The following is a 9824-nucleotide window of genomic DNA, read 5'->3' on the forward strand; positions in this document are numbered from 1 at the left end:
ACGTTGTTTTTCCTGCTCTCGTTGTCGGCGCCCATCCACTCATTCACACTCCCATTTTAGAATCTTATAACCTTTAGCGTTGCTGTACATACCTCTATCCCTTTGTCGCATGCATTCTTACTCCAACTTACTAATAATGTAGTGTTCAACTTTGCATCTGCCTTACCCTTCCATTCCTCTATCAACAATTTCGACTTCTTTTCACAGTTCATCTTCCATATCAAATTTACTGTTTGTTTTCATGAGGTAATATCCCAGGATACACCCACCCCCCAGTGACCACATTTCGTTCCCCTATTTCTTATTCAGCACTGCACTCAACATTCGCAAATCGTTTTCCTTGTCTGGAAAACTCTCAGTCATATTGTTTAGGGCTGCTCCTGGCCCACTCATATCACTGGACTGAAATTGACCCATGATCTCTAAGTAATTTACCCGGCACAAAGCCTCTCAATTAACAATCAGATAAATTTACCCGGTACCGCCTCCTGCCCACTGAGTAAAATTTTACCTACCTTTTACGAGTCGCCCTTCAGATTCTTTCCCGATCCCGTCAAGGTTTGCGATCAGCCTTGGGCGAGGGACCGTACCACCAAAAGAAATAATGAAGAGCGACAAAAGATGAAATACCCATTCAGTGTCCGGTCGGTCTCCGCGGGCCCCTGAGTGGTCCATCCCCTTACTCAGCCCGTCTGCTTGGCACTCCCTATATTGGGATCCTGTTTGTGACGCCAAATGTTAATGTTGAATCTGAATAAAACCCGGGAGACAAGATTCTTATCATCACCACAGTTTATTGATCATTCTCCTGCAAGAGTTTGAAACCCAGTTGTCAAAGCGAAGGCACGTAAGCACTGCCACCATCTGACAAGTGGACTGACTTAGTCAGGTTACAGCCGTAGATTTATAAAAGTAAGCCCCATACGTTACTCTTGCAAGATGAACTGGTACGCCCACCAAGTCTGTTGTTGCAAAACTTAATACTTAGATAAGAGCGTTCACTAAATGAAGGTTTTAATTACAGAAGGATGTATTTTCCAGTCCTTATCAGTTCTTCCCTTTGCAAGGCCCTGACTTAATTACAGAGAGATGTTCATTCCTTATCAGCAAGTCCTCCTTCGTTTCCTCAAACGAGGGTACAATGTTTAATGTTATCAGCTGTCAGTGTGTTTTTCGGCAAGACACAGAAAAATGGTAATGAGCCTGTCTTAGCTAACTGCTGAAGACAGAGTTTCCTTCAGTTCAAAAATTCCTATTCAGTCCCAATTACTCTTTTAGCCAGAGGTTACATAGGTTCAAAATGATTTTCTATATATCCTCAATTCCTCAGGAGAGTTGAGGAGAAATATTTATGTCCAATATAGAAACTGGTGTCACCTGTGTATATTGTGGTGATGCAAAAGTTGCTGGAGAATATCCAAGTGCGAAGAAGTAGACTGATATTTGGAAATCTGACTTTTTAAAGCGTATTTTGCAAGCAAACCACATATGGACAATGTGCAGAAGCTCCGGTGAGAAAATTCTTCATCACCCATTATAGGACTGTTACATAGATTGTGTGAGAGTGCAGATAAACTCGATCGAACCCAGAGGAGATCAAAGTTCTTATTGACAGTGCTTTGCTAGTTGTGAAAACGAATACCTCTATATCTAAAATTTATTGTGCACATGTTGTCACTGGTTTAAAACATGCACAGCACAGGCTTTATCTGCACACTGGTTATTACAAATTAGAGGGGACGTTGGTTGATCCACAAGATGTACATCCAGCTGCAGCTTGTAAACCTGCACTTTAAGGATTTGGAACTAGAAATGGATGAATTCCGGATCATCCGCGATTCGGAGGGGGTGATAGATATGACATTAAGCGAGGTGAGTTACACCCAAGGTACAGGACACAGGAAACTGGGTGAGTGTCAGGAAAAGGATGAGGTTAAGCAGCCTTCAAAGAATACTCTTGTGGCCATCCCACACAACAACAGGTGGACCACTTTGGAAACTGTTGTGGGGATTACCTGGCAGAGGAAATTCAAAGGGGTGATCGGGGATTCGTTAGATAGGGGAGCAGAACAAGATGCGTCTTCAACCCTCCTCGTCCTCCTGGACACGATTGGGCCTTCTACCTGCACTCGATCTTTTCATCTCCAACTGTCGCCGGGACGTCAAAAGTCTCAACTTCACCACTCCTCTCTCCTGTTCCAGCCTCACTCCCTCTGAACGCACTTCTCTCCACTCTCTCCGCAACTAATCCTAACCTCACCATCAAAACCGCAGACAAAGGTGGTGCGGTAGTGGTCTGGCGGAGGGACCTCTACTCAGTGAGACCAAACGGCAGCTCTCTGACACCTCCTCTTAATTACCTCTAGAACAGGACCCCAACAATAAACATCAAACCATTGTCTCCCGTACCATCACTGCACTTATCAACTCCGGAGACCTTCCATCCTCAGCCAAAAAAAACTTAGGATTCCCACACCCCGCACTGCTCGGTTTTACCTCCTCCTCAAGATTCACAAGACTGCCTGTCCGGGCAGACCCATAGTTTTTGCCTGGTCCTGCCCCACCGAACTTGTATCTGCCTACCTGGACTCCATTTTGTCACCCATAGTTCAGTCCCTCCCCTTCTATATCCGCTATACATCCATTATCCAGAGAGAGTGATGGATGGGTGATCACCAGGAGAGGTGGGCAGTCTGGTTGTGCAAGGGTTTCCTGGGGTCAATCTTTAGGTGTCGGGGTGCTGATGATCACCCCGAGATGAGCTGTAACTGTAGACAATTATGTGACAGGAACAGCACGGAGGTGTAGTGGTGAGAACAACACTTTACAGTACAGATGACGCGGGTTCAAATCCCGCAGCTGCCTGGAAGGAGTTAGTGCGTTCTTCCTGTTACTGTGTGGATTCCCTCTGTGCTCTCCGTTTGTTTTTTCCCATTGTAAATTGTCCCATGGAATAAATCTGGGAATTTCTAGGCAGCGTGGATCTAAATCCTGGAAGGGCCTGTTCCAAGCCGTATGTCAATAAATAAATACGTAAAATACAAATGGTAGAGGAGTGGGAGAGTGAGTTGTGGGTAGTGGTGGAATCGAGGATGAGGACAGAGATGTTTAGAGTTGGACTGGGATTGATTCTGTAACTAGGATCAAAATGGATCAGCACAGATATGTTGGGCTGAAGGGCTGTTTGACACGATCCAGTCACGTGATTTCTCCGAAAAGCGAAGCATGTGGTCTGGGTGGAGTTGAAAGCGGAAGCTCTGAATCTGGCTGTAAACAGGATAGGGTGTCAGCAGAGAGTCTGATGCAATCATTCACTGGCTGGGTTAATGATAGAAACCGCTGCTTCTTCACTCAGTCTGCCGTTTGCTGTTTTACAGTTTGGTTTAGACTGATTCACTGTTGTCTCTGGAATTTAGTTCACACACCTGCCCGACAGATGTCTGACAATGTGTGATCGGTGAGATGGTGTGTTCGGAGTCATGGAGAGTGAGAGGCAGACAGGTAAGATCTGGAAACAGGGGTGAGGCTGGTAATGCACACGGACCGATGGGATGAGGTATAAAAGAAGTGCTAACGGAATGTGGGTGGTCATATTGGGAGGGATATTGAGGACAAAATGCTGTTGATGGGTTCTATGACTTGGCTTTGCGGAGTATTGAGCCACAGTTGGGAGTCTGATCAGTGACCAGATGAGGTGTCTGTCAGTAGAAGAGTCGGAATATATAAAGTTTCTGGAGGTCAGGACAAGGGGACTCTCCTCCTGCAGGGTGTAGGAGATCAGGGACATTTCTATTGTCCCAGTGACCACACCTACAGCAATTGTGTCCGGCTGCTGCTCATGTCCGAGCTCATAGATCAAGTGGGGCTGTGGTGACACACACCGTGGGATAGCCAAGATGGGGTTATGTGAGAGATGTTTAGTGGGGTGGTTATAGTGTCGGAAGAGAGACAGACAGAGATGAGTGGCCATAAGGAGGGTAGGCTTCTGGGGACAGTCCCCTCTTACACGGGTACATTGAATTGGTCAATTAAGGGGGGGGGGGGCGGTGTTGATGATCACCTGGAGATGAAGAGTTGAGAGAAGCATATTTATTAAGCACAGATAGTAGTGGGTGTGAGGGGAGGGAGGCAGTGGAAGGGTGTTGGCAATTTAGATCAACACAAACAAGCACGTGCTGACCATGAATATGACGGACCGAAGGGGAATTTGAATCCATAACGCCATAGGATCATAAGATATAGGAGTATAACTTAGCCAATCGGCCCATTTAATATCCTCTGCCATTCAATTGTGGACTGATACGATGCTTCCACACATCCCCACTCGCCTGCCTTCTCCACATACCCTTTGATGCCCTGGCTAATCAAGAACCTATCTATCTCTGAATTAAATGCACTTAATGACTTGGCCTCCATAGCCGCTCGTGGCAACAATTTCCAGATTTACCACCCTCCGACTAAAGTAGTTTCTCCACATTTCTTTTCTAAGTGCATGTCCTTCAGTCTTGAAGTTATGCCCTCTTGTCCTAGATTCCTCTACCATGGGAAATAACTTTGTCGAATCTAATATGTTTAGGCCTTTTAACATTCGGAATGTTTCAATGAGATCCCCAAATCACTCAAATGATTTATTTGAATAAGCTACACTTTATTAACTCTATCCAGCACAGTGGATAGAGGGGAACTGATGCATGATATTTACTTGGATTTCCAGAAGATGTTGAATAAGGTGCCATATAAAAGAGTTATCCATAAGGTAAGGATGCATAGATTTGCAGGTGATATAAATAGAATTGCATGGATAGAAAATGGTTTACCAATATAAAGCAGTTCAAGAGTTGGGAGAGTTGAGACACATGGGTGTTACTCTGGTTGGCAATCTGGGGTGAGTGGAGTGCCTCAGGGATCGGTGGTGGGCCCGCAACTGTTCATGATATACATTAACGATCCGGAAAATGGAAGTGTTTGTAATGTAACTAAGTTTGCTGATGGCACTAAATTGAGTGGAAAAGCAAATTGTGCAGAAGATACGGATGATCCGCATATCGATATAGATAGGTCAAGTGAGTAGACAAGGGACTGGCAGATGGAATGCTATGTTGGTAAATGCAACGTCATTCACTTTGCAAGGAAAAATGAAAGAGGAGGTTATTATTTAAATGGCAAAAAATGCAGCATGCCGTTCTGCAGGGGAATTTGGGAGTGCCTGTGCATGAATCACAAAAAGTTGGTTTGCAGGTGCAACAGGCTATCAAGAAGACAAATGGAATATTGGCACTCATTGCTTCAGGGATTGAATTTAAGAGCAGGGAGGTTATGCTACAACTATACAGGGTACAGGTGAGTCTGCACCTGGAGTACTGTAGGCAGTTTACATCTCCTTATTGGAGAATGGATATACTGGATTTGGTGGCGGTGCAGAGGAGGTTCACCAGGTTTGATTCCAGAGATATGGGGATTTGACTATGAGGAGAGATTAGAAACATAGAAACATAGAAGACCTGCAACACAATACAGGTCCTTTGTCCCACGATGTTCTGCCGAACAGGTAGTTACTATAGTATTTACATAGGGGTTCCCATCAACCTCTATTTTTCCAAGTCAAAGTACCACTTCAGGAGTCTCTAAAAAGATTGTGTTCTATCTGCTTGGACCTCCATCGTTGGCAGCCCATTCCACTCACTCAGCACGATCTGGATGACCCAAGTTAAAATATTAACAGGGCAGGAGATTGAGAGGAACGAGTAAGGTAAAAATCATAATATTGACATCCCTTCTGTATCAACTTACAAGCAGATTAAAACTGTGCCCTCTCGTGTTAATCATTTCAGTACTGGGAAAAATCCTCAGGCTATCCACACGATCAATGCCTCTCATCATCTTATCCACCTCTATCAGGTGAACTGTAATCCTCCATCACTCCAAGGAGAGAAGGCCGAGTTCACTCCAGCTTTTCCAATAAAGCAATTTCCCCAAATCCAGGCAAAATCTTTGTAAATCTGTGCACCCTCTCTATCGCTTCCACATCCTTCCTGTAGTGAGTTGACCAGAACTGATTATCCACTCCGCATTCCAGTTCACTGCCCGCTCCATGAACTACGGTGTTCGGGTCTTCCGGCTGTCCTGGTTTCAGTTGGGTATAATCATAGGCACCTGATGCTCGTTTTCAGGCTGGGAATTTAAGTGGCCCTGGAATCGAGTGTGGTTTCTGATTCGTCTCGTCAGTATCCCCTTGGACCACCTCGCTGGTGGTAGGCCAGAGCAGCCCTTTGTGATCTCTAGGCCTGATTGGAGGACCACCACTTCATGGAGCCTTGTTGTCTGCAGTCAGAGCAGTGATCGTGGTATAGATTCGTCCGTTTCTGTAGCCAGCCAAGGTTGCTGGCTGCCCCGAGACTCGGAGCCATCCCAGATTGAGCTCCCTTCCTGTCCTTGCCTCCGTTGGGTAAGCCATGCCGTCATTGCCGTTACCCTGATGCTGAACCGTTCTCTTCCCCTCCCCAACTGAATCCCTGACAGTTTTCTCGAATTTTTACTTCGGCAGTCATCCCGGGCCCGCATCTTAGTAGCAGCTCAGCCCGGCGTCCAAGTAAGGGGCTCGGCCCTGCGAAAGCATTCCGGCTCTGCGCCCTGCACAAGGAAGCACTCCAAGAAACCGAACCTCGAAGAACCCAAGTCTGGCCTAGTCCTGTAGCCACGTCATGTCATTGCCTAGTTCCGTGGTCCGACCCGAGTCAAGACCCAGGTTCTGGGTCCTTCTCCAGTCTCTGGCTCGGAATCCAAGCTCAGGCGCCTAGTTCCCAGTTCCTTGTCCTGGTCCCGCTTTCCTAGCCAAAGTCCTAGCCCAAGTCTGTGTTCGGGTCGCAACTCCTAGTCTGTGTCCAGTCCTGTCCCTAACTCTAGTCCAGTCCAGTTACCAGTACTTCACTGTCTGTCTTGCATTTGGGTCCGCTCCCATAGACAAAGTACTGCAAGTGAGGTCTGCCCAGGGTCTTATATATTTGTAACATAAACTCTCAGCTCATAAACGCAATCTCATGATTGATGAAGGCCAGTAAACTGTATGCCTTCTTAATCACATAGTCAACCAGAGTGTCCTATGAACTCAGACACCAAGATCCCTCTGATCCTCCACGCTGACAAGAGTCTTACCATTACTAGAATATTCTGCCATCATATTTGACCTACCAAAATGAACCACTTTACACTTATCTGGGTTGAACTCCTTCTGCCACCTCTCAGCCCATGCAGTACAACAGTGTCCTTACTTGATGTTCTTCTGAAGCCTGAGTGAGATTGATTGCAACCATAAACCTCTCAAAGTGTCTGAGCCATCTCTGAAATTCCGCTTGTACGAAAGAAAATCAAACTGTTTGAGAATTTGACTGACTTCTCTGCTGTGCCTGTGTCTCTGAATATTTTCCCGAGCTAGTGATCCTCAGATTAGTACAATGTATCGACTATTGGATGTAGCTTGAAGGCGTTGCATAGCAACACTGGCCGTTTCGCAGCTCAGTCTCATGGTGCTTATATTTAGCAAGGAGCACAGGCAGTTTAGGTTGATATTTTTCATGGCTATATGTGAACAAGAATTGATTCACTGTAAGTTATTTCTAGTTGTGGATCTCGATTGGTCCATAACAACAATTCATTGATGATCAACCACTTGTGAGAACATGATGTGTTCGTTATGAGGGAGAGTTCAGAGTTCACCAGGACACCAACATGTAGGATACTCAGCTGAACTTTATTGGTAACCTAATCACAAACAAGAGAAAATCTGTAGATGCTGGAAATCCATTTAACATACACAAAATGCTGGAGGACCTCAATCCTGCCAAATGGTGTCAGCCAGAAAAGTCGACTGTACTATTTTCGACAGATACTGACTGACCTGCTGAATTCCTCCAGCATTTTGTGTGTGTTTATTGATAACCCTGCTTGTACAGTATATGAATTCATTCCATGTGGGAGCTGCTAACTGGGTGGCATGGGAATGACATAGATAACTACCAGTACAGTCTGGATTAGGTTGCAACTGAAACACTGAATCTCTCATTAAAACCAAGGTACAGTTACAGAGTCCGTGTCACTGACAGAAACAGCCGTTTCATTGCTCAGTCTGCCTTTTGCTGTTTTACAGTTTGGTTGAGACTAATTCCCAGCTGTCTCTGGAATTCAGTTCACCCTCGTACCAAATATTATTTCTGACAGAGTTCGATGGATGAGGCAGTGTGATTGAAATCACAGATACAGGAGGAAGCTTTTACTGAATTAGGATCAGTCATCTTCGCCCTCCTGTCCATCTTCCGCTTCTCCTTTTAGAGCCAGCAGTCTGTTCCTGTGATCCTTATGGACTCCAATCCCATCATAAGGAAAGAAACGACATACAACAAAGCAAAAATTAGTCGGAATATAGAGGATTGGGAAGTTTTAAAAAAAGCTTACAGAGAGCAACTAAAAATCATTAGAAGGGTAAAGATGAAATATGAAAGCAAGCTAGCAAATAATATCAAAGTGAACACTATTTTTTTCAAGAATATTAAAAATAAAAGAGAAATGAAAGTGGATATAGGACCACTAGGAAACGATGCAGGAGAAATAATAACGGGGGACAAGGAACTGAATGATTATTTTGCATCCGTCTTCACTGTGGAAGACACTAACAGTCCGCTTGATGTTGTGTGTGAAGGAAATAAATGGGTGCAGTTACATGAGAGGAAGTGCTTAAAAGCTGAAAGACTATAAGTCACCCGGACCAGAGAAACTGCACCCTAGGATTCTGAAAGTGGTAGCGTTAGAGAGTGTAGTGGCATTAGAAATGATATTTCAAAAATCATTAGGCAGTGGCATGTGCCAGAGGAATGGAAAATTGCAAATGTTACTCCACTCTTTTAAGAAAGGAGGAAGGCAGCAGAACGAAATTATAAACCAGACAGCCTGACCTCAGTGGTTGGGAACATCTTCGAGTCAATTGTTAAGGATGAAGTGATGGAGTACTTGGTGACACAGGACAAGATAGTATAACACCAGCGTGGTTTCTTTCAGTGAAAATCCTGCCAGAGGAACATTTTGGAATTCTTTGAAGAGATTACAGGTAGGATACATAAAGGGGATGCAGTGTATGTTGTATATTTGGACTTTCAGAAGGCCTTTGACCTAAGGCTGCACAACAAACTAAGAGCCCATGGTAATAAATGAAAGTTATTAACATGGTTAGAACATTGGCTGATTGGTAGGAGGCAGCGAGTGGGAATACAAGTATCCTTTTCTGGTTGCCTGCCAGTGACTAGTGGTATTCCGCTAGGGTTGGTGTTGGGACTCCTTTTTTATGCTGTATACAAATGAATTAGATGATGGAATAGATGGCTTTGTTGGCAAATTGCAGATGATATGAAGATTAGTGGAGGGGCAGGTTGCGTTGAAGAAACAGGCAGGATGCAAAAAGACTTGGACAGATTAGGAGAATGGGAAGAGAGTGGCAAATGAAATACACCGTTGGCAAATGCATGGTCATGTACTTTGGGAGTATAAATAAATGTGCGAGTTATTTTCCAAACTATGAGAAAATGCAGGAATCTGTGATGCAGAGGGACTTGGGAGTCCTTGTGCAGAACGCCCTGAAGGTTAACTTGAAGGTTTAGTCGGTAGTGAGGAAGGCAAATGCCATGTTAGCATTCATTTCAAGAGATCTAGAACACAAGAGCAAGCTGAAGCTTTATAAGGCACTGGTGAGGCCTCACCTTGAAGACTGTGATCCGTTTTGGGCCTCTCTTCTCAGAAAAGATCTGCTGACATTCTAGAGTGCCCAGAGGAGGTTCACA

Source organism: Hemitrygon akajei, unplaced genomic scaffold (genome assembly GCF_048418815.1).
Source record: "Hemitrygon akajei unplaced genomic scaffold, sHemAka1.3 Scf000049, whole genome shotgun sequence".
NCBI lineage: Eukaryota > Metazoa > Chordata > Chondrichthyes > Myliobatiformes > Dasyatidae > Hemitrygon > Hemitrygon akajei.